Source organism: Schistocerca americana, chromosome 3 (genome assembly GCF_021461395.2).
Source record: "Schistocerca americana isolate TAMUIC-IGC-003095 chromosome 3, iqSchAmer2.1, whole genome shotgun sequence".
In the NCBI taxonomy this organism is placed as follows: Eukaryota; Metazoa; Arthropoda; class Insecta; order Orthoptera; family Acrididae; genus Schistocerca; species Schistocerca americana.
Window position 1 is genome coordinate 876,888,798 of NC_060121.1, and position 5,801 is coordinate 876,894,598.

The window sequence follows — 5,801 nt, forward strand, 5'->3', positions numbered from 1 at the left end:
TCCTGTCACAAGTGGGGCACTTTTGTGGTTCTTCCGTGGGAGGTTCTGGGTTTGAGAGGATGAAGAAGTGGCTCTGGTTATTTGCTTCTGTACCAGGTCGGGAGGGTAGTTGCGGGATGCGAAAGCTGTTGTCAGGTTGTTGGTGTAATGCTTCAGGGATTCCGGACTGGAGCAGATTCGTTTGCCACGAAGACCTAGGCTGTAGGGAAGGGACCGTTTGATGTGGAATGGGTGGCAGCTGTCGTAATGGAGGTACTGTTGCTTGTTGGTGGGTTTGATGTGGATGGACGTGTGAAGCTGGCCATTAGACAGGTGGAGGTCAACATCAAGGAAAGTGGCATGGGATTTGGAGTAGGACCAGGTGAATCTGATGGAACCAAAGGAGTTGAGGTTGGAGAGGAAGTTCTGGAGTTCTTCTTCACTGTGAGTCCAGATCATGAAGATGTCAATAATAAATCTGTACCAAACTTTGGGTTGGCAGGCCTGGGTAACCAAGAAGGCTTCCTCTAAGCGACCCATGAATAGGTTGGCATACGAAGGGGCCATCCTGGTACCCATGGCTGTTCCCTTTAATTGTTGGTATGTCTGGCCTTCAAAAGTGAGGAAGTTGTGGGTCAGGATGAAGCTGGCTAAGGTAATGAGGAAAGAGGTTTTCGGTAGGGTGGCAGGTGATCGGCGTGAAAGGAAGTGCTTCATCGCAGCGAGGCCCTGGACGTGCGGGATATTTGTGTATAAGGAAGTGGCATCAATGGTTACAAGGATGGTTTCTGGGGGTAACGGATTGGGTAAGGATTCCAGGCATTCGAGAAAGTGGTTGGTGTCTTTGATGAAGGATGGGAGACTGCAAGTAATGGGTTGAAGGTGTTGATCTACGTAGGCAGAGATACGTTCGGTGGGGGCTTGGTAACCAGCTACAATTGGGCGGCCGGGATGATTGGGTTTGTGAATTTTAGGAAGAAGGTAGGGGTGCGGGGTGTCGGTGGGGTCAGGAGGTTGATGGAGTCAGGTGAAAGGTTTTGTAGGGGGCCTAAGGTTCTGAGGATTCCCTGAAGCTCCGCCTGGACATCAGGGATGGTATTACCTTGGCAAACTTTGTATGTGGTGTTGTCTGAAAGCTGACGCAGTCCCTCAGCCACATACTCCCAACGATCAAGTACCACGGTCGTGGAACCCTTGTCCGCCGGAAGAATGACGATGGACCGGTCAGCCTTCAGATCACGGATAGCCTGGGCTTCAGCAGTGGTGATGTTGGGAGTAGGATTGAGGTTTTTTAAGAAGGATTGAGAGGCAAGGCTGGAAGTCAGAAATTCCTGGAAGGTTTGGAGAGGGTGATTTTGAGGAAGAGGAGGTGGGTCCCGCTGTGACGGAGGACGGAACTGTTCCAGGCAAGTGGTGTTGTGGTGAAAGATTACGAAAATGGGGCTAACAATTGTCTGACGAAGAAATAATGACGTTAAAACCTGTGGGGAGTGGCTAAAAATGATCAGTGATGTGCAAAAACGGAAGTGGAAATAAAGTGAAAGTTATTAGAACTAGCCGAAATGGTTGTTTAATATGTGAAAGCAGCTGTTATTGAACTAGAAACGGTGGATTTTATAGCAGCGGTAGTGTTCAAAGCGGAAAATAGAAATTTTTTTGGTTATGGTTTGGAAGTGGGTTACGTATTATTGAGTATATATAGGCGGGATGAAATTGTATTACGGTAAAAAGGGGAAGGTGAATACAAAGTGAGACTACTGGTAAAAACAGAAAGAGAAAATAAGACGACAGGAAAGATTTCGAAATTCAACAGCGACAATAACAAACGTAATTGTTGGGTTCAAATTAATGATATGGTTATAACAGAGGGAAACATTCCACGTAGGAAAATACATATCTAAAAACAAAGATGATGTGACTTACCAAATGAAAGTGCTGGCAGGTCGACAGACACACAAACAAACACAAACATACACACAAAATTCAAGCTTTCGCAACAAACTGTTGCCTCATCAGGAAAGAGGGAAGGAGAGGGAAAGACGAAAGGATGTGGGTTTTAAGGGAGAGGGTAAATCAACATTTAACCCATTACGTGCCTGGAACAGTTCCGTCCTCCGTCACAGCGGGACCCACCTCCTCTTCCTCAAAATCACCCTCTCAAACCTTCCAGGAATTTCTGACTTCCAGCCTTGCTTCTCAATCCTTCTTAAAAAACCTTAATCCTACTCCCAACATCACCACTGCTGATGCCCAAGCTATCCGTGATTTGAAGGCTGACCGATCCATCGTCATTCTTCCGGCGGACAAGGGTTCCACGACCGTGGTAGTTGATCGTCGGGAGTATGCGGCTGAGGGACTGCGTCAGCTTTCAGACAACACCACATACAAAGTTTGCCAAGGTAGTTTGCCAAGGTAATCCCATTCCTGATGTCCAGGAGGAGCTTCAAGGAATCCTCAGAACCTTAGGCCCCCAACAAAACCTTTCCCCTGACTCCATCAACCTCCTGACCCCACTGACACCCCGCACCCCTACCTTCTACCTTCTTCCTAAAATTCACAAACCCAATCATCCCGGCCGGCCCATTGTAACTGGTTACCAAGCCCCCCACAGAACGTATCTCTGCCTACGTAGATCAACACCTTCAACCCATTACATGCAGTCTCCCATCCTTCATCAAAGACACCAACCACTTTCTTGAACGCCTGGAATCCTTACCCAATCTATTATCCCTGGAAACCATCCTTGTAACCATTGATGCCACTTCCTTATACACAAATATTCCGCACGTCCAGGGCCTCGCTGCGATGGAGCACTTACTTTCATGCCGATCGCCTGCCACCCTACCTAAAACCTCTTTCCTCATTACCTTAGCCAGCTTCATCCTGACCCACAGCTTCCTCACTTTCGAAGGCCAGACATACCAACAATTAAAGGGAACAGCCATGGGGACCATGATGGCCCCCTCGTACGCCAACCTATTCATGGGTCGCTTAGAGGAAGCCTTCTTGGTTACCCAGGCCTGCCAACCCAAAGTTTGGTACAGATTTATTGATGACATCTTCATGATCTGGACTCACAGTGAAGAAGAACTCCAGAATTTCCTCTCCAACCTCAACTCCTTTGGTTCCATCAGATTCACCTGGTCCTACTCCAAATCCCATGCCACTTTCCTTGACGTTGACCTCCATCTGTCCAATGGCCAGCTTCACACGTCCGTCCACATCAAACCCACCAACAAGCAACAGTACCTCCATTACGACAGCTGCCACCCATTCCACATCAAACGGTCCCTTCCCTACAGCCTAGGTCTTTGTGGCAAACGAATCTGCTCCAGTCCGGAATCCCTGAACCATTACACCAACAACCTGAAAACAGCTTTCACATCCCGCAACTACCCTCCCGACCTAGTACAGAAGCTGTGTGGCTAGATTGAAGAGTTTTTAGCAAACAGAACACAGCATGTTGTTATCAATGGAGAGACGTCTACAGACGTTAAAGTAACCACCTCTGGTGTGCCACAGGGGAGTGTTATGGGACCATTGCTTTACACAATATATATAAATGACCTAGTAGATAGTGTCGGAAGTTCCATGCGGCTTTTCGCGGATGATGCTGTAGTATACAGAGTAGTTGCAGCATTAGAAAATTGTAGCGAAATGCAGGAAGATCTGCAGCGGATAGGCACTTGGTGCAGGGAGTGGCAACTGACCCTTAACATAGACAAATGTAATGTATTGCGAATACATAGAAAGAAGGATCCTTTATTGTATGATTATATGATAGCGGAACAAACACTGGTAGCAGTTACTTCTGTAAAATATCTGGGAGTATGCGTGCGGAACGATTTGAAGTGGAATGATCATATAAAATTAATTGTTGGTAAGGCGGGTACCAGGTTGAGATTCATTGGGAGAGTGCTTAGAAAATGTAGTCCATCAACAAAGGAGGTGGCTTACAAAACACTCGTTCGACCTATACTTGAGTATTGCTCATCAGTGTGGGGTCCGTACCAGATCGGTTTGATGGAGGAGATAGAGAAGATCCAAAGAAGAGCGGCGCGTCTCGTCACAGGGTTATTTGGTAACCGTGATAGCGTTACGGAGATGTTTAATAAACTCAAGTGGCAGACTCTGCAAGAGAGGCGCTCTGCATCGCGGTATAGCTTGCTGTCCAGGTTTCGAGAGGGTGCGTTTCTGGATGAGGTATCGAATATATTGCTTCCCCCTACTTATACCTCCCGAGGAGATCACGAATGTAAAATTAGAGAGATTAGAGCGCGCACGGAGGCTTTCAGACAGTCGTTCTTCCCGCGAACCATATGCGACTGGAACAGGAAAGGGAGGTAATGACAGTGGCACGTAAAGTGCCCTCCGCCACACACCATTGGGTGGCTTGCGGAGTATAAATATAGATGTAGATGTAGATGAAGCAAATAACCAGAGCCACTTCCTCATCCCCTCAAACCCAGAACCTCCCACAGAAGAACCACAAAAGTGCCCCACCTGTGACAGGATACTTTCCGGGACTGAATCAGACTCTGAATGTGACTCTCCTGCAGGGATACGACTTCCTCAAATCCTGCCCTTAAATGAGACCCATCCTTCATGAAATCCTCCCCACTCCACCAAGAGTGTCTTTCCGCCGTCCACCTAACCTTCGTAACCTCTTAGTTCATCCCTATGAAATCCCCAAACCATCTTCCTTACCCTCTGGCTCCTACCCTTGTAACTGCCCCCGGTGTAAAACCTGTCCCATGCACCCTCCCACCACCACCTACTCCAGTCCTGTAACCCGGAAGGTGTACACGATCAAAGGCAGAGCCACATGTGAAAGTACCCACGTGATTTACCAACTGACCTGCCTACACTGTGAAGCTTTCTATGTGGGAATGACCAGCAACAAACTGTCCATTCGCATGAATGGACACAGGCAGACAGTGTTTGTTGGTAATGAGGATCACCCTGTGGCTAAACATGCCTTGGTGCATGGCCAGCACATCTTGGCACAGTGTTACACCGTCCGGGTTATCTGGATACTTCCCACTAACACCAACCTGTCAGAACTCCAGAGGTGGGAACTTGCCCTTCAGTATATCCTCTCTTCTCATTACCCACCAGGCCTCAACCTCCGCTAATTTCAAGTTGCCGCCGCTCATACCTCACCTGTCATTCAACAACATCTTTGCCTCTGTACTTCCGCCTCGACTGACATCTCTGCCCAAACTCTTTGCCTTTACAAATGTCTGCTTGTGTCTCTGTATGTACGGATGGATGTGTGTGTGTGTGTGTGTGTGTGTGTGTGTGTGTGTGTGTACCTGTCCTTTTTTCCCCCTAAGGTAAGTCTTTCCACTCCCGGGATTGGAATGACTCCTTACCCTCTCCCTTAAAACCCACATCGTTTCGTCTTTCCCTCTCCTTCCCTCTTTCCTGATGACGCAACCGTTGGTTGCGAAAGCTTGAATTTTGTGTGTATGTTTGTGTGTCTATCGACATGCCAGCGCTTTCATTTGGTAAGTCACATTATCTTTGTTTTTAGATGTATTTTTCCCACGTGGAATGTTTCCCTCTTCTGACCCCTTCGGATGTCTCGGTACTTTCTAGAGGATTGTCTTGAACCCAAAACCTAAATTCAACCATGCTGGAGTTGTAAGGTACCTTCTTTCTTAAGTTGTTCTTTGCAGTGGAAGCATTTCTACACCCCACTGACAACAGCCTATCAAAAACCCAAAACCCATATAGAACCCTGTTCAAAACAATTCCAACCTCCCTCTAGCCCCCCCCTCCCCCTCCCCCCTTGTACCCAGTCATCCCTCGTATTCCTC